Source organism: Notamacropus eugenii, chromosome 3 (genome assembly GCF_028372415.1).
Source record: "Notamacropus eugenii isolate mMacEug1 chromosome 3, mMacEug1.pri_v2, whole genome shotgun sequence".
NCBI lineage: Eukaryota > Metazoa > Chordata > Mammalia > Diprotodontia > Macropodidae > Notamacropus > Notamacropus eugenii.
This window is the reverse complement of record NC_092874.1, coordinates 95,263,653-95,283,391: the sequence shown is the minus strand read 5'-3', so window position 1 is coordinate 95,283,391 and position 19,739 is coordinate 95,263,653. Positions and strand designations below refer to the sequence as shown.

At 39.7% G+C, this 19,739-nt stretch overlaps 1 long non-coding RNA gene across 1 annotated transcript; it reads right to left on the bottom strand.

The window, feature by feature from the left end:
- Nucleotides 1-435: 435 nt before the first annotated feature.
- On the bottom strand, nucleotides 436-10,122 carry LOC140532994 (uncharacterized). The gene is made up of 2 exons (XR_011976756.1): nucleotides 6,800-10,122; nucleotides 436-6,127 (listed from the first exon to the last, which is right to left on the bottom strand). It is a non-coding gene; the product is annotated as an uncharacterized lncRNA (long non-coding RNA).
- Between the last annotated feature and the right edge of the window lie 9,617 nt (nucleotides 10,123-19,739).

Sequence of the window (19,739 nt, the reverse complement as noted above, 5' to 3'; positions counted from 1 at the left end):
GTTTGGTTTGGAGAAGAGAATTTTAGTGTAATCAGGTTTTTAGAGGCATGTAAGTTATGGAATATTTTGTATTACATTAATGGAAAAGTCAATTTCATTCAACTTTGTTCCTAGAGTGAAAAAACACGTTTGTACTATGTGTCCTGTGGTACAAATATGTCTTATTATAAACAACTTATTTGATATGCACTCTTTTGAACTTGATTACTTAAGTATTCTGGCAAGTCTTTTATTATAATTGGAGTAAAGTCAGCTTCTTATAAGTAAATTCATTTGTGTAATCATTGAATATAGAGATGGAAAATCTTTACCTGCAAGAGTGTTGTTACTTATGTTTTCATGCATAGGATTGAATTCTCAATAGCATCTGATATTCCTAAAGAAACTGGAATCTGAATGGAAAATTTTGAGAAAGCAACAAGTTCAGACAATATGTCAAATGTAAATGTAAATTATTTTAATGGAACATGTAAAAACTTAAATTATCTGAAGTTTCAAGTGAGCTATGGGTTCCTAGTTTGATGTTCCCTTATAGCTCTATTGTTAGTAAAATCAAAACTTTAAAGCTTTATCTGGTTTTTACAACACAAACTAGTTATTAGAGAAGGAAAATTCAAGAGGCTATGCCAACTTGTATTGAGATTTGCTTTGTAAGAGATTTTAGCAGGAACATCTGAGGAATCTCTACAAGTAACTTGGAACCAGAAAAATAATTCTCCTGAAGAGTTGCCCCTAAGAACAAGACATTTTCCAGACTGCCCCAAGAAAAGATCTTCCAGAGACCAGACAACTACATGGGATATCCGAATTCCCAAATGAAATTTGCTTGATTAAATGAATATTGGAAGTGGGTTGATGGTCATTATTGTACTACTCTTTTTTTACTTGAGTGTTATCCCAAGTCTTTGCTATAATTGAAATTAACTTGGTGTCTTTTTGTGATGGCAAACAAAACTGAATCTTTTGCTGTTTTTGTTTTAGTATAATCAAGTGCCTCTGGTTGAATCTTGCCTTTATCAATCAAGAGTCTTTACTAGGAGTAAAGTACAGAAACAAGAGTTTCTTTAGCTAGAAACATATCTATCTATCTATCTACATATATATTATATATATATATATATATATAATATATATAAAATGTCCATAAATATAGATATAGATACACATCCTTTTGGCCGTACTGAAAACTCCCTTAAAAACCCCAGTGTAGAGCCACCCCAGGAACCTTGTAGAAGATATTCAAAAAGTTTATATTGGTGACTTTCAGAGATGGAATGTGAGGTCCCAATTGGTGAAATCCATAACAAGACCACCGTGACCACCATAAGACCTTGTGTGTTTGGACATCTACCCAACAGCACTAGCTTTGATACAGGGTTTCTGGGAATCAAGCCCAGTACTAAGCAGTAAATCAAAATATTAGCTAAAACATAGTGACATATATAATGATGCTCTATAGCTCCTCCTCCTTTTGTTTAATTTCTCTAATTACCACGGGGATTTTTTGGGTCTTTGTGGGGATCCAATCCCCACAATCATCTGGCCACTACCCCAGACTGACTCTGTGTATGTGTGCAAATGTGTGTGTGTGTGTGTATCCCCATGATTATTAAACTACTTTTATAATCATTCTGAAGTTCCTGACTTCTTTCTTCGGTATCAAACTCACCCTACTATTTTGGGAAGGTAAAGAGTTTCCCAGTCAGGGAAATTCCAGACCCTACCCATACCTTTTATTCCCTTCAAATCTCACAAACTATTCTCATTTTTCTCTCTCAACGAAGGATTGCCTCACACTTTGATGAGAAAATAGAGGCTATTTTCCATAAGCTCCCACTTCTTACCTGTTTATGACAACCTTTTTATTTTTGGCAATTATCCTCTAGTAGCTTGCCATTTCAAAACCCCTCACCTCATCCCATTCCCCTCTCAGTCTTTGCTCCAGTCTCTAATAAAGGAGACACTTCTCCTCAACAAGTCAGTCCTTCTCCCTCTTTCCTTAATCCCATCCTTTCTGGGACAAAAGTGTATGTAGACTGGGCTAGTTTCCCTTTAAAGAAACAGAGAGTTAGACCATCCTTTGGATTTGGCTGGCCTGCAATAACTAATCCTTGAGTTGTTGGTTTGGGTTTCTTTGTCTCCAGTCTATCAAAAATTACTGCTCTAGAGATTTTAACAGAATTTCCATTGCCCTACAGGGATGTTCTCCTAACCAATTACTATGGTAAACAAGGAGGTAGAGAGGAATCGAATTTTATTTTAATTTAACCAGGAATTGTGTCCTTTGTAATCTTGTTATCTGTAAAGTTGTTTTATTGTACTTTAATGGTCTATAGGTACTTTATTGCATTCTAACTACAAGTCTGAATCTTACAGCTGACCTAAGTTAGATCTGACCCAGAATATTTTGCATGGTCATCAAGGTTCTTTACAATGAAATCATGGTTAAATTCATTGTTGAAATCAGTTTAGGATGATCTGAAAGAAGCTGAGCCTCAGGTGATTGGATGGCCAGATTCAGAACCACTACCTACAGGTATCTTGTACCTATAGCGGTAGATAAATACAAGCAACCATCTCTCAATGGGGTAATGAGAAAGCTCCCAAGAGCTTTCCCTTGAGAGAGAAAGTAAAAATATAGTATACTTAATCATCCCTTGGCTCTTAAAAACCATTTTAGCAAAATCAGATCACCAACATAAAGAAAATAAATATATATATTGTTCTTTAGGATCTAGCAATTAGAGGCAAGAGGCAGGGAGGAAAGTAAGTAGAATATATATATGGCACCTATTACGTGCCAGACACTGTACCAAGTGCTTTACAAATGTTATGTCCTTCCTTCCAGAGGCAGAACCAAGATTTCACAGTAGAGATAGCACTCAGATAAGCTCTCTGAACATTCCTTTCCAAATAACTTTAAAATAAAGCATCAGATTGAACTCTAGAGTAACAGAGTCTACAAGGTCAGAGTGAGACATTCTTTCAGCCCAAGACAGCAAAGGAGGTCAGGAAGAGAGTTCTGTGATGTGGGAAAGGAAGCTGACCCAGAGCTTAGGTGGATAAAACATCAGTGGTAGAGCTAGCTGGTGGTGTCAGAAATAGCCTCAGGAGCTCTCAAGCCCTAGAAGGTAAGGTGACCTGGAAAATGGTCAGAAAGAGGTTATAGAGGACCCCTGTGCTGGTACTGGACACAGGACCATAATCACTTCTGGGTCATAGCTCAAGGAGGAAAAGGAATACTTTTGGTCAAGAGGGAGGGGAAGCACTGAAGGACTGTATCACATCTGGTCCCAAGGGAGAAGTAGCCCAAAAGAAAAGTATCAATTGCAATCCTTAGAGATCAGAGGCCCTTCCTCTATAAAGACCAGAGTTCAGACCAAGAAAGCAGTGACCACACTTCTCCCCAGATCACATCACCTTGGAAGCACCCAAAACTTCCATCCCCCAGAACCAGCTGAAATCATTAACAACCTCATCAAAGTTGCAGGATATAAAATAAACCTGCAAAAATCATCAGCCTTTCTACATACTATTCTACATACTACATACTATCAACAAAACCCAATAACAAGAGATAAAAAAAGAAATTCTATTTAAAATAACTACAGACAATATAAAATGCTTGAAAGTCTGTCTGTGAAGACAAACCTAAGGACTATAAGAAAACAATTACAAAGCACTTTTTACACAAATAAAATCAAATCTAAAAAAATGGAGAAATAGTAATTTCTCTTGGGGAGACCAAACCAATATAATTAAAATGATAATCCTACCTAAGTTAATTTATCTATTCTGTGCCATGCCAGTAAAACTACCAAAGAATTATTGTATAGAGCTAGAAAAATAATTTTTTTAAAAATTGATCTGGAAGGGGAGTGGAGTCAAGATGGTGGAGTAGAAAGACACATATACTCTAACACTTCCCCCACAATCCACAAAATAACTAAAAAATGACTCTCAAAGAATTCTAGAGCAGCAGAAGCCACAGAACAACAGAGTAAAAGAGGTTTCCTGCCAAGGGTAACCTGGAAGTCCAACAGGAAAGGTCTATCTCACGGGATGCTAAGCAGAGTGGAGCCCAGCCCTGGCCACATGGCACTGAGAGGAACAGGACCTGAACAGACCTTCCAGGCAAAATTCCCAACAGGGAGGGTCCCAGATCCCTCAACCCACAAGTGACAAAGAAAGCTGCAAAGGTCAGCATCATGGAAGGGCTTTACCAGCTGGGTGAGAAGGGAAAGGGGTTCCCATAGCACTAGCCCCAGATGGTGGCAGAGGTGGTGGCAACAGCGGGAGGCAGGCAGTTATGGTGGGTCCATTGTCCAGGCAACTCAACTCAAAGCCTCTGGTGGAATTGAGCAGCTGATCTGAATCTCAGCCTTGTACTGGGGAGAGGAGAAGCATTAGGACCCTCCTCCTCTTGACAAAGGATTCAGAAGTCAAGTAATTAGGTTGGGAAAATGTCCAAAAAAGGGGAAAAAAATAAGACCATAGAAGGTTACTCTGTTTACCAACAAAGTAAACAGGTGTCTCCTTCCATCTTTTCAGATAAGGAAGAACAAGGCATACTATCAGAGGAAGTCAAGGCCTCTGCCTCCAGTACCTCCAAAACAAATCTGAAATGGGCTCAGGTCATAGAAGAGCTTGAAAAGCGAGTCAGCAGCTTGCTAAAGGAGAACCAAAAAAATGTTGAGGAAAATAACATCTTTAAAAAGAGGCTAACACAATTGGAAAAAGATCCAGAAAGCCAATGAGGAGAAGAAAGTTTTAGAAAGCAAAATTAGCCTAATGGAAAAGGAGGTTCAAAAACTGGTCTGGAAGAATAGAAGGTCAAGAATGTCAAGGAATCAGTGGAAAAATAAAAGTTAAGGAAGGAGGCCTAGCAGTTCCAGATTTCAAATTAAATTACAAAACGACAATCATCAAAACAATCTGGTACTGGCTAAGAAACAGAGTGGTAGATCAGGTACACAACACACAGTAAATGACCGCAGTAATCTAGTGTTTGATAAACACAAAGATCCAATATTTTGGTACAAGAACTTGCTATTTGACAATAATTGATGGGAAACCTGGAAAGCAGTTTCACAGAAATTAGGCATGAACCAGTATCTCACATCATATACCAAGATAAGGTCAAAATGAAATAATGATTTAGACATAAAGGGGGATATCATAAATAAATTAGGGGAGCATGGAAAAATGTTCCTGTCAGATCCATGGTTAAAGAAGGAGTTTATGAACAAGCAAAAGATAGAAAAGATTACAGGAAGTAAAATAAATTATTTTGATTAGAAGAAATTAAAAAGCTTTTGTACAAACAAAACTAATGCATTCAAAATAAGACAGAAAACAGTAAACAAGAGAGGGAGGTATTAGAGATGAACTTGACACACAAAAAAAGTGTCAATAAAAATTTATTTAAGATGGAGTTCAGAGTAGGGAAGGCCTACATTCCTTCCCCTGAAGGAACAGGTAGCTTCCAGTATGGCCACTGGAAGGACTGCAACCTGGTCAGGATAAAGCAGGACCCTTATAGAATTCTGAACTTTGGATTTCCCATGATACTGTCCCCTAGTCATGTGACTTCATGTTCTCCTCTCTGATAGGCCCTTCCTCACACAGCTCCTTGGGCCTGCGCATTAGTTTCTGACCTCTAACCTGTCCATGCTAGGTCACAACCCCTATCACCTAGTAATGTGGACAACAAAACTTTCCTACTTCCCACAAAATCCCCAACTTTCTTTATTAAAATTTCTGTTTCTACACCTAAATCCAATCAATAAATACCTGGTCACATTCTTTCCCCTATGAATTCTTCCCTTCTATCTCCCCTTTATATGAATATGGGAAGGGAGCAAAGTTGACCAACGCATTGACAGATTACAAGGGGGCAGTCCCCTTGTTATAAGTACAGATACATAGATTCAAAAGGAAAAAGGTAGATCAATGAATTGTCCATTCAGAGGTTCCATCTCATATAGCAGGTCTGAGGAGGAACATCATCTGATGCAGTTTTCTGGTCTGGATGCTCCTTCAAGAAGTCTTCAGCACAGCATCTCAGTATCTTCTTCCCTTTATCTTCTTGTAGAAATCCAGATGTCTAATCTCCTACAAAACTGACCTTAACACAATTTTAGATGACCATTCCTAAGCTTTATACACTTATCACTCTTACAAAATAAAAATTGAAACTTTGACCAATTGTCATGTTGAAGAAATTCACATTAAAATGCGGCTTTTACATTTTACATTAATTCACTATTCATTTCCCTCATCAGGAAGATGAGATTTCAGTAGAGTCAATAACAGGTTCCAGTACTTACATAAATACAAATTCATAAAACAATTCCAACTTCTGGTGATGTGATGCTTCTTTTAAAGCATTTACAATATAGACCACAAACCATTTTTCTTTTAACATTAACCAACTGAGATAAAATAATAATTATGTATGCTAGCCTCACAAGCCCTTGATCTGATTGTCTCCACACTATTACTAAGAATTAAAGGACCCTAAGTTATTGTTGTTGGTCTAAAGTCCTAAGCCTAATAGCTTAATTTTAGACTTAACCTCAGATGTTCCCCTACCAACAATCTATTATTCAATACATCTGGTATTATGCTTACAAAACTTGATTTTAGGAATTTGCCATTAAGAATAGGGACACTGCAGGGAAACAACATCTCCCTAACTTCATGTCAGTTCCAGGCAAGAGTAGATTGTCAACTGGCATTCAGCCAGGCTTAAAGTCTGCTAGGTGTCAGTGGGGAAATTGAGTCAGGAGAATCTTACCTCAGCCCAAGATGAACAGTCACTCTCCAAGCCTTCCCATGAGATCACCTTTTTGCAGTTCATACCAGCATCTCACAGGCTTCCTGGCATCATGGATCAGTGGCTCAGACTGCCTCTCTTGCTATCCACACCTGGAGTTAGACTCAGAAGAATGCTCAGTTAATAGTTACATAAAATCTTAAAATAGCAAGCTCCAATAATCAGTTTCAGATATGACTATAATTTCACATTAGCTAAGGAACATCTTTTGAAGCAATTCTTAACTGGCTTACATGCCTTTCTATACATGTTCTAGTTCCTATTAAATTAAATAACAATCATAAGTTATGGCTCTAACAGATTTACCTCTGTTTCCCAAACTACTCTGTCCCTTTCTAACCCTGCTCAATCTAAAAGAATGAGCTACACATATGATGAATTCAAACACTAACTTCCACTTATGTTCATGAAATGAATTCAAATCAGAACAAACATTTAACTTTTCCATCAATGCCAAATATTACCAGAGGTTACCTCCCTCTAAGAAACTTAGACAGAAATTCTTTTCCCCAAACTAAAGGTGTCTCTGATTTAGTCTCAGTAACTTGAGTCAGTCAATAGTATTTACCCAATTGGTCTTTGTAACAGGTAAAGACTTTATTTCAAGCTGGGACCTTTCTCCATTACCCCAAAAGAGTTATAGTTCCATTTGTCTAAAAGGCCCTGGAAAACCTCACCTTGAAAACTCCTTGGTTTTCCCCACATGGACTGGCTCTCCTGAGGCCCACTATCTATCACTATGCCCAAATCTCTGTTCTACTTCTCACTCTTAATCCTATCAATCCAAATCTCCAAGTTACTGGCCACTGCGGTCAAGACCATTCCTGGAGCCCCCAGACCACCTGGGAACACCCTGGACTCCTTCCTCAGTCCCTGAGTAGATAAGATACAATTACAGTTAATTTTAAATACCAATCTTGTTCTATGCAACAATGATACAACATCACATTTATACTTTGATTTCCTTTCCTTTATCTAATTATTCCACAAAATTCAGAAAGAATGTTCCCAAGGATTTTATCTTACACCTTAGATCTTAAATTTGTCCTAAAAGCCAATCACTGGAGGTCATTTTTATACATTTTCAAATTCTCACCAAAGCAAGTTCTTTATACAATCTCTTCAGCTGCCAGGGCTTTACTTTTTGACTAGCCTGAGGATTGCTTCTTTCCACACATACATACACAGTGTACCCGCTTTAGGTTTTAGCATTAGAAATATAAGTAACAGACTTACAATTTTCACGTGACAAAATTGTTTTAGCTGTGAACACAAACAATAAATTTCAGATGACATCAACTGAATTTTCATATCATATAAAAATTATTGACAGAAGGACGGACTGTTTTACCAAGTGCAGACACGACTGGCTGGCTTCTCCATCCTGACCCATCCCCCTTCACCCTCTGCCCATGGCTGTGGCTATGTGCTGAACCTAGAAACTTCCAGGCTGTGGCTGCTGTCCCTTCAATAGAGTCAGGATCCTTTTCTCCCTGAGTAATTTCCCTAATTTAATTTTTTTTTGAAAATTTACTTTCTTTTGAAGTGCATTTCTTAGGCTTTCTAACAAGCAAATTATCGTATGATCTCACTATCCCTTAATCTCACCCTAGGTCAACAGTGGGAATAGCAACTGCTCCTGAGAGACATTGCAGGGTCACCACTAGCCAAATGATTCCCAAACTTTCTAGCTTGTCACCCCAAAAAAGCTTCCCTCGGTGTGAGAGAGGGGCTGGGGAATGCTGCCTGAACCAGATAAGACTGCAAGGCTAGGGGATCGGCTTGGCAAGCGGAAACATCAACTGATACCTGAGGAAAGGAAGGGGTCAGTGGGGGAGATACCCAGAGACTGCTGTGGAAGTAGGGCCTGAGGCCTAAGCAAAGTTGCCTCAGGGAGAGGGGCTGCAGAAGGTCACACCTCAGTAAGACCAGCTGTTGGGGACTGGGGAGAGGGAGAGGGTCAAAACCCTGAGGGCCATAAGAAGGGGATCATCAAAACTGTCCCGTTGACCCCCATTGCTCCTTTTGAGGAGTAATCCTAGCTACAAGCATCTCACAATCTTTCCTAAGAGCAGAGTCCTGAGAGAGCTCAACAAAGGCCATTTATGTAGGAAACTTCTATCCATTTTCCTTTTAGGCACACAGTGTAATTCTAACTGTAAGAGTATTCATTTTTAAAGTCCCTAAAACAGGCCATGCTTTGTGACCCTGTAGGGGATACTGAGGCCAAACAGTGTTGCAGAAGAATACCACTTTTTTTCCTTTTAAGTTCTTTAGAGAAACTAAATTTTTCCCAATTTTGTAAAAGACAAACCCAAAGGTAAATTTTCGGGGATTGAAGAGGATTGACCCATTACAGGTGTGGGGCTGAAAGACCCTTCCTCCATAAAAGAGGATATGAGAGTAAGCCTTGGGAAAAGATACAAGGAAAAGAAAAAGAAATAACCCTAATTCCCTAGCACCCATGCATTCAGAGAGTTGGGCACACATTTTCCAATAGGGCATCTGTCCTTGTCTCTGCTTTGGAAGGTGTGCCCAGGTCCTGGTCTGGAACACAGACACTGGACTGAACACCTAAGTGCAAGACAGCCTTTTAGCTGCCTGATCTACTGGGACCTGGGGTCAGGTCCGAAAACCGCTTCCAAGGTGCTTGCAGAGGGAAAAGGAGAAAATGAAAAGGAAGAGGCTTCCATACCTTCCAATTTTGACTGCAGAGGAGCTGTCTCTTATTTTTCAATCCCCATAAAACCCTAAAACCTTTATATAACAAAATAACTTACAAATACAAATTGGGTAGACCTTCCAAAAACCATACAAAAGATTTTACAAAGCATTTCTTAATACAACAAATATTTTCCTCTCTTAAGAACAGTTTACAATTTATCACAATCCTCTTGAACCTAATTGACAAAAATTACAAATAAAAGGACCTAAAACTAAGACCTTTTCATATTTGCCCATTAAGTTTCTTTTTACAAACACTGACAGAAATAAATTTTTAACATACTTAATACATCCTTAGATGGAACAGGCTTGAAAATCACATATATGCATACATACATACATATATATGTATGTACGTATGTATTTTTAAAGGATTGTCATTTTCTCAATAAGAATTCTACAACAAGGAAACTCTTACATAAAATTCATAACAGCTCTTTTTTAACCAATTCATCATTAATTTAACAATGCAATTCCTAATATAACAACATTTAGATGGATTACCTAAAAATTTAAACTTATTTAAGTTTACTTAAAACTTAAAATAAGCCATTAACCCATTCAACTTACCACAAAGGACAACAAAGGACATTTTTCACCTCTCTCTAAAGATGAAAGAATTTCTTTCTTTTCTTTCTCCTATCTCCAAATGGACTATAAGCAGGAATCAAGTTGGTTGGTGTTTTTTCCCACTCCAAACAAATGAAAACTTCCCACCCTGTGTATCACTTGTAGTAGCAATTCCACATAACTTAAAATTCAAAGCAGCACTGTTTCTCACTGTGAACTAGAAGCAATCTGAATGTACAACCAAATGGTTAAACAAATCATGCTGCATTCATGTGTGTCCCAGAGGACCTTTATCTTATGCTTATCTGACACCTTCAGAATCTCTCTGAAACCAGGAAGGTTTTAAAGTAGAAGTTAAACTGAACAGATTCTGGAGGAATCTTCAACTGGAAATGAGATTGTCCCAAAATGGGATTTTAACCTCCCGATGGAAGACAGGACAAAAGGGTCACTCTCTATGCTTGTAGCTTCTTGTCCTAATTTGGACTTCTAAAGGGATGGGAGCCAAGAGAAAATGGGTGCCAAGGAGGAGGACCATGTGGGAAGAAGACTCCATGACTACCGGAGTGACCTGAGGACCGTGAACTCCTGTGAATGCTTCTAGCTGTTGGTGACAGGATTGCACGGAACCAATCTCTAAACAGGAATGTGCAGAGCCACAGAAAGCAGACTTAGAGAAACAAGTGCCAGTAATCAATTGTGCTTTCATTCATCCATTTCAGCGTGAGGAATACTCTTTAAACTGAAGTAAAAGCACAATTTATATACATAAATCATAGGTGGGAAAGGAAGCGGGGGAAGGTGGATGTGGGAAACAAAAGAAGGGGTTCTTTTTCCACAGGGTTAAACTTCTCCTAGCTTTGAGTGACAGTAGTTAATCAGAGTGGTGACCTAGCATGATCAGGTAAGACAGAACTTGTGCCCAAGCTTGACGAGATGCTGAAGGGGAAGCCTATCAGAGAAGAGAACATGAAGTCACATGGCCAATAGATGGTGTGGCGGGAGCTACCCATCCATTCAGGGGGAATAAAAAAAAAAAAAAGATTAAGAAAAACTTTCCTGGTTTCACAATAAGTATTGTTCTTTATTTAAGGTGAGCATGTTTCTCACAGTTGGGGCTAGTTGTTGGTGTGTGGGTTACAAGACCCTTACCCAAAATTTTAAATAAATTAAGAGACTTCTCTAGGTAAGAACAGAAAGTGTTTTATTCAATTTTCCTGAGAAAGGGGCGTCCTTCCACCCCGATAGGGCTAATGGAAGGAGGCAGCTTACAAAGGATAAAGCACCATCATATAGCCTAACACAGAGTATCCCACCCCTCCACTATCCCACCTCTCCATTGGCTGGGAGGCGGGCTTACAATCTAAGCACGAAAAACTAGACAAGACCTGGGAAGGATCCACCTATCCTAACACGCTTCCTTATTTAATACCTAACTGACTGCTGATGTGGCTATTCTATAAATAAAGTAAAATGGAGGGGAGGGGGAGAAGAAGGACCTTATCTATAAACAAGGACAGATTTGACTAACTTGCAAGTTTGGGCTACAGTCCATAGCACTATCACAGAGAGAAGAGAGGGGAGGAGCCCTAACAGCCCACAAGCCCTGGATTCCTGGATCAGGTATCCAGAGAGAAGCCTTATGGAAAAGAGATTTTATTTAGAAAATACAATATTCCCCATATTTTATTATGAAAAGTCTTCACAATGTCCTTATTTCACTCATTGGGCTCCTCTTGGAATCTCTAGCACCAAGCTTGCTGTGGAGGATGGGAAGCACGCCCTTTGGTTTTCAATGGCCCAAATATCCACAAGCAAGTTTCCCCTCCTCTGACTGCTAGCTTCCCCAGGGAAAGTTTAGAATCGTTGTGAACCCAGGAACGCAGGTAAAACAATAAATTGATCACCAGAGTCAGCCTAAGTCAAGGACCTGAGCAACTGCAGGAAAATATCAATGACTAAGTACTGCTTTGTTTGACTCAGGATCCTAGGTTGATAAATGAGGTTTGTCTATGATGGTGATGAGGATGAGTTCCCAGAGTCTGAACCCCATCATTCCCCCCTCAAACAGATTGGACCCAAATTCTTTTAGGGTAAAGAGCTAAGGTCTCAGCTTCTGAAACTGCTTCCTGCTGGCAAGGGACATAGAGCTGTCCCTGACTCGATGGGTCCTTTTAAGGGGTATATAGCCTGAGCAGTCATCTGGAAGTTGATGGCTTGCACTCTGGAAGACAAACCTGGCAAGGAGGTTAGGCACAAACACACCAAAACACACCAAACACACCAAACAGGCACTAAAGAAGTATAAAGAAAAGATAATTTCTCTGGAGAGAAATAAAAATGACTATGGCAAGGCCAAAACATAGAAGGGCATGTTTGATAGGGGAGTTTTTTGCTGTCAGATATCCCCTTTTTTTCCAGATTGCTCCATGGGCATGTAGAACAAGAAATTGAATGTAGAACAAAGGATTGAATCTGAGCGCCTTCATGAAGGCAAGATGGAATTTAAATACAGAAAAGACTGTAGGAGGGATCTAGGAGTGATCCGGTAGTCTAGGGTGATGACAGGAGGGGTTTAGGAGAGTCTTGAGGAGAAGTCCAAGGAGGGGGTGACTGGTCTAGTGTTGGAAACTGGTGGAGGCAATCAGGAGATATCAGACAATGGAGGGCCTGGGCCAGAAGCAGGTATTGCCAGGTAGTCTGGGGTCCCAGGATGGTCTCCATAGATCAAACCCAGGGAGGATCCTGGGGAGATTCAAGGAGAATTCAAGGAAGTTCCCAGAGTCTGAACCCCATCAGTCAGAAGTGAGCACTCTTCTACGTAGGACCAGCCCAGCACAGGATGACATCTGTTCAAGGGAAGTCTTAGCATAAGGAATCTTAGGCACAACCAGTTCTTTGGAGATGTTTGGAGTCCTAAGGTGGAAAGTAAGTGCTCTTAAGATAATGGTACTGGAAAGGGGATAAAGAATTCTCTGAGTATTCTTTTAGAAACTTGTTTGAAGGAATGTTAGCTATATTCCTTCCCCAGGTTTGCTCCCAAAAGAGAGCAGAGAGGAGGAAGAGGGAGGAGGGAGAATCTAGATTCTGGGAAGGATCCTTTTGAAATTAAATTTGAAATCGGCTAAAAATCAGAGTAAATAACAACTCTGAGTTTTTGACCGGTCTGAATTCGAATTCTAAATTGATGTGCACTCTATAATGCTTTGTTAAATGTCTTGCCTGTGTGTGTTTGTGAAGTGTTTCATGTTTTGTAGTGAGAAATTTCTAAGGTCTGTAACTAGAGAAAGAGAATATTGAGAGAGAATTCCTACCTTAGGGAAATTTCCTTTGCTGGAAATTGGTGAAAATTAACTGACTTTGCGGAGACTGGGGGGGAAATGTGGCCTTCTTGATATGCATATTGTTAGGCACTTAACTAATAGGGCTTTTTTAAAGGAACAAAGAAGCTGGAAGAAATTGGTAAGTATTTAGTTTATTTGAAAAGTAAAGGAAGAAAGATATCAGTGGGACAGCAGTATGTCTGTGTGCTGGGACCTTGTGCTTTTAGCTACTCCTTTTCCCGCCCCCATCCTACTTCAGAAAATGTTTAGCCTGATTGGGAAACCAATAGACAAAGTAATGGAAGGTTACTAAATTTAAAAATGTGTACTGTGGTAAAGATTGATTACTGTGATTTGTAATTATTGCTATTAATTATTAAACTCCCAAGGTCCTTGCTTGGAAGCCACACCTTGTCAGCTTTGATTCAGATTCCTTAGATCTTTTGTCTGGGCTAGGCTCTTTAGTTAATCTGTTTCAAAACTAAAAGCCTAAAGAAGTTTTGTTTTGTTTTTATCTTAAGCCTTTAAAAAAAAGGGGACAGGATTTCAACTCTTTAAGGAAGGAGAGAAGAGAAAAAAAGTTATCTAGAGCTGAGAACTGTCACTACATGTTCTTTCAAGGGAATATGTTAAGTTATGGATAATGTTTTCTTTTAAGGACCAAGAATATTTGACTTAAAAGAAAATAGGGGGAGTTAAAATGTCTACTATTAGTGATTATAAATCCAGATTTGATGTGATTCAAGTCAAAATCTGTCCTGAAGGAATAAAGAGCAGTATCTGAGAATGCTCTTCCTATCAGGATCAAGCAGAAAAAGATATTGTTATTTGGCATTTACGATTGTAAAGTGCTTGACACAGGGATGGGCATATGTTAGATGCAAAATTAATCTAATGTAATTATTGTACAATTTTTAAATTTAGATTTTTTTATACATCAATTGGGATTTTTAAAGGATGTGATAAAAATTTGATAGCTTGAAACTGTTATATTTGATTATAATGTAAGAATGTTATTAATGTTTGATATGATGGTAAATTTTCCACTTGAAATCTTGGCTATTGGGGCGGAGCCAAGATGGCGGAGTAGAAAGACGCAAATACACATAGCTCCGAACCCACAACCCATAGAACATCTGTATAAAGTAACTCATGGAGAATTCTGGAGCAGTGAGGCCACAGAACAGTGGAGCAAAGGAGATTTCTGTTCCAGAGGGACCTGCAAACCTCTCGCAAAAGGTCCGTCACGCTGCAGACGCGGAGCCCAGCCCAGACCAGCCGTGGCCGCGGCACCGAGAGGAACAGATCCAAGCAGGCTTCAGGGACAGGATCTCCAGCGGCCACACAAGTCCCTCCACCCACAGGTGATGGGGGTCGGTGAGAGAGTCTCTTTGGTGGGTCGAGAGGGGAGTGGGGTGCCCCCATAACTCAGGCCCCCTCGTGTGGCAGAAGCTGAGAGGCAGCGGCAGGGCTCCCCAAGCAGGCAGGAGCCTGGATCCATTGTTGAAGGTCTGTGCATAAACCCCCTGAGGGAACTGAGCCTGAGAGGCGGCCCTGCCCCGACCTCAGCACCTGAACTTAATCTCACACTGAATAGCAGCCCTGCCCCTGCCAAAAGCCCTGAGGCTGGAAGCAGCATTTGAATCTCAGACCCCAAACGCTGGCTGGGAGGATCAGGAGGCAAGGTGGGTGTGAGGAGAATATTCAGAGGTCAAGTCACTGGCTGGGAAAATGCCCAGAAAAGGGAAAAGAAATAAGACTATAGAAGGTTACTTTCTTGGTGAACAGGCATTTCCTCCCTTCCTTTCTGATGAGGAAGAACAATGCTTACCATCAGGCAAAGACACAGAAGTCAAGGCTTCTGTGTCCCAGCCCACCCAATGGGCTCAGGCCATGGAAGAGCTCAAAAAGAATTTTGAAAATCAGGTTAGAGAGGTGGAGGAAAAGCTGGGAAGAGAAATGAGAGACATGAAGTCAAAGCATGAACAGCAGGTCAGCACCCTGCTAAAGGAGACCCAAAAAAATGTTGAAGAAAATAACACCTTGAAAAATAGGCTAACTCAATTGGCAAAAGAGGTTCAAGAAGCCAATGAGGAGAAGAATGCTTTCAAAAGCAGAATTAACCAGATGGAAAAGGAGATTCAAAAGCTCACTGAAGAAAATAGTTCTTTCAAAATTAGAATGGCACAGATGGAGGCTAATGACTTTATGAGAAACCAAGAAATCACAAAACAAAACCAAAAGAATGGAAAAATGGAAGATAATGTGAAATATCACGTTGGAAAAACAACTGACCTGGAAAAATAGATCCAGGAGAGACAATTTAAAAATTATGGGACTACCTGAAAGCCATGATCAAAAAAAGAGCCTAGACATCATCTTTCATGAAATTATCAAGGAAAACTGCCCTGAGATTCTAGAACCAGAGGGCAAAATAAATATTCAAGGAATCCACAGAACACCACCTGAAAGAGATCCAAAAAGAGAAACTCCTAGGAACATTGTGGCCAAATTCCAGAGTTCCCAGGTCAAGGAGAAAATATTGCAAGCAGCTAGAAAGAAACAATTCAAGTATTGTGGAAATACAATCAGGATAACACAAGATCTAGCAGCCTCTACATTAAGGGATCGAAGGGCATGGAATAGGATATTCCAGAAGTCAAAGGAACTAGGACTAAAACCAAGAATCACCTACCCAGCAAAACTGAGTATAATACTTCAGGGGAAAAATTGGTCTTTCAATGAAATAGAGGATTTTCAAGCATTCTTGATGAAAAGACCAGAGCTGAAAAGAAAATTTGACTTTGAAACACAAGAATGAAGAGAACCATGAAAAGGTGAACAGCAAAGAGAAGTCATAAGGGACTTACTAAAGTTGAACTGTTTACATTCCTACATGGAAAGACAATATTTGTAACTCTTGAAACTTTTGAGTATCTGGGTACTGGGTGGGATTACACACACACACATGCACACACGCACACACACATAGAGACAGAGTGCACAGAGTGAATTGAAGAGGATGGGATCATATCTTAAAAAAAATGAAATCAAGCAGTGAGAGAGAAATATATTTGGAGGAGAAAGGGAGAAATTGAATGGGGCAAATTATCTCTCATAAAAGAGGCAAGCAAAAGACTCATTAGTGGAGGGATAAAGAGGGGAGGTGAGAGAAAAACATGAAGTCTACTCTCATCACATTCCACTAAAGGAAAGAATAAAATGCACACTCATTTTGGTATGAAAACCTATCTTACAATACAGGAAAGTGGGGGATAAGGGGATAAGCAGGGTGGGGGGGATGATAGAAGGGAGGGCATGGGGAGGAGGGTGCAATTTGAGGTCGACACTCATGGGGAGGGATAGGATCAAAAGAGAATAGAAGTAATGGGGGACAGGATAGGATGAAGGGAAATATAGTTAGTCTTATACAACACAACTATTATGGAAGTCATTTGCAAAACTACACAGGTTTGGCTTATATTGAATTGCTTGTCTTCCAAAGGGAAGGGGTGGAGAGGGAGGGAGGTAAAGAAGTTGGAACTCAAAGTGTTAGGATCAACTGTCGAGTAATGTTCTTGCCACTAGGAAATAAGAAATACAGGTAAAGGGGTATAGAAAGCTATCTGGCCCTACAGGACAAAAGAGAAGACGGAGACAAGGGCAGAGAGGGATGATAGAAGAGAGAGCAGATTGGTCATAGGGGCAATTAGAATGATTGGTGTTTGGGGGGGGGAGGGGAGAAAAGGGGAGAAAATTTGTAACCCAAAATTTTGTGAAAATGAATGTTAAAAGTTAAATAAATAAATTTAATAAAAATAAAAATGAAAAAAATGAAAAGAAAGAAATCTTGGCTATTATGAAAATGGATACAGTGGTTTAGGGGTAATAGCATGTGTCCATGTGTTGGTGAGATGAATTTCTGTGCAAGGTGATGTGGAAATGCATTCACTTAAATTGATAATGACTTGCTTCATTTTAAATATATAATAAGGCATATTGTTGAAAAAGTAATTCATTTAATGCTGCGGACAGCCAGCATCCACAAAGTGCTTCAGCAAGTGGTTGGTAGGAAAGACCGGGGCAGGAAAGCAAGAAAGCAATCTGTTTATTCAACTGAGGGTCAGGGTATTTAAAGGTTGTAACCACAATTACATGCAGGCTAAGCTCATCCCATTACTTCACCATTCTGTGACTCACCCATGTCCTTGTACCCAAAGCAAGTAACAAAGCTTACCCTTCTCCAAAGCTAGTTCCTGAGTTCCCAGGCTCTCTTGCAACTTTTTGCAAGAACATCAGTATCTGCAAGAACATCAGGTTCCAGGATCATGGAGAACTTTTGCCAGGGTTGTGGACAGGCTTCGCCTAAGCTATAACCTTGATCATGGGGCTCGCATTCCCCTTAGCCCTCTACAATTTAAATGTTGTTATATTAGGAATTGCATTCTTTAAAAAAAGATGATGAATGGGTTAAATTGTACTTAAGCCTGGTCATTCTTGTATCAGTCAGTCAGATGTTTCCTTCTGGCTCCATGATCATGTATCTGCTAGTTTTAAGGGAATAAACAACATGAATTTAACCTGTTTGCCTCTTTTAATCAAACTTTCAGGTTGACAGGTTCAAAAGTGTTTTGTGATAAATTTTAAACTGTTTTTAAGAAAGGGAAATTTTTTTTGAAGAAATGTTTTATCAAATATTAAGGCCTACCAAATTTACATTTGTAAGCTAATTTGTTACATAGAGGTTTTATGGGAGTTGGAAGATAAGGGACAAGGTAAAGGAGACCAGGAATTTTGTGACTCCAGGAAGCTCTGTGATATTTTAAGACAAACAGCCTCCTAGTGGTCTCATTCCCCATCCCCTTTCCTTTCAAAGTCCAGTCATTATTACAGAAGGACTTCTTAAGATCTAATCTGAACTCAGAGTTGCCCAGATAGGTCTGGGAAAAGAAAAAAAATGTTGACTCTTCCCTATTGTCCAAGGAAGGAGGGGCACCAACCCCACCCTGGACCCCTAAGGCTGGAAAAGCCTGGAAGCATCACCCAAGCACCTCAGACTTGGGTAAACTTGCTTTGTTAAAGTTGTAGTTTCTATGTAAAGTGCATCCAGCAAAATTGAAGTATATCAAATTGGTAAACTTTTGTATATGGAGTTCCTTAAAAAGCACCTTGTTTTGGTGATAAATGATCTCTAGTGATTGGCTTTCAGGACAAATTTAATTATTTAAGATGTAAGTCCTGGTAAAAATTTTTGATTAGTAAAACCTATCATCTGATGTAAAAGCCTCTGGGACCATAACAAATTGTGTTCTGCTATTCAGAGAAGAATGTGACTGTTACTGGTAGAGGTTTACCTCAGGGGACGATCCTGTCCTCAGCCTGGGATGGGATCTTTCTGGCTCAGTTTCCTCATTGTGTTCCTCTGAAAACGAGTGTTTTCCCTGGCTATTCCTGAGTCTGGCTATAAGATGGAGATGATATCTAGTTAGGCCCTTGCTTTTCTTCTTTATGGCATGTTTCTGTAATCAAAGCAGGTAGTTTAAGATGTGAGTACCATGCAAGTAGTGAAATCTGGCTATTTTCAATCAAATAATTGGGTAAATTGGTACTCTTGTACAGTCTTGTGAAAGATAAAATCCCTGGAATAGGATATTCTTTCTAAATGTCGTGGGAATTATTGGATAAAAGAAAGGAAATAAAAATATAGATGTGATGTTGAATCATTGTTGCATAGAACAAGACTAGGTTTTAAAGTTAATTGTAATGAAGGTGTATCTGTATGGAGTTGGTGAGGTTAGGGGTGCTTGGGACCCCAAAATAGCAACATGCTGGGCCCTGCTTGAATGAATTCAACCCAAGTCTTCTTTCAGCCAAAGAAAATCAAAGTTTATTAAAGTTTTTCAATATTAGGTAGACTCTTAAGGAATCTGAGCATTTGTATCACTAATGCAAGCAACCAGGTTGAACAGTGAGCTTTTATAATGCCAATGTAAGTGGGCTGGATAGAGTCTGAACACTTTTGGAGGAAGAAGATGGGTCTTGGTTATAGAGGGACTGAGGGAGGAGTCCAGGGGTGACCAAGTGGTCTGGGGGTTGCAGGGATGTCCAAGTTCATGTTCATTTTTCCAAGATACTATCTATCCTCTTCCATCCCCTTTTCCTTTCACCTTCAATCTTGCTCCTACAGAAGGATGTCCCAGATCTCTCTAGGTTCCACCTTTTTATGAGTCCTATCCTGGCTTTTTCCTTGCCTCAAAACATCTTCCTTTCAAGACCTCACCACC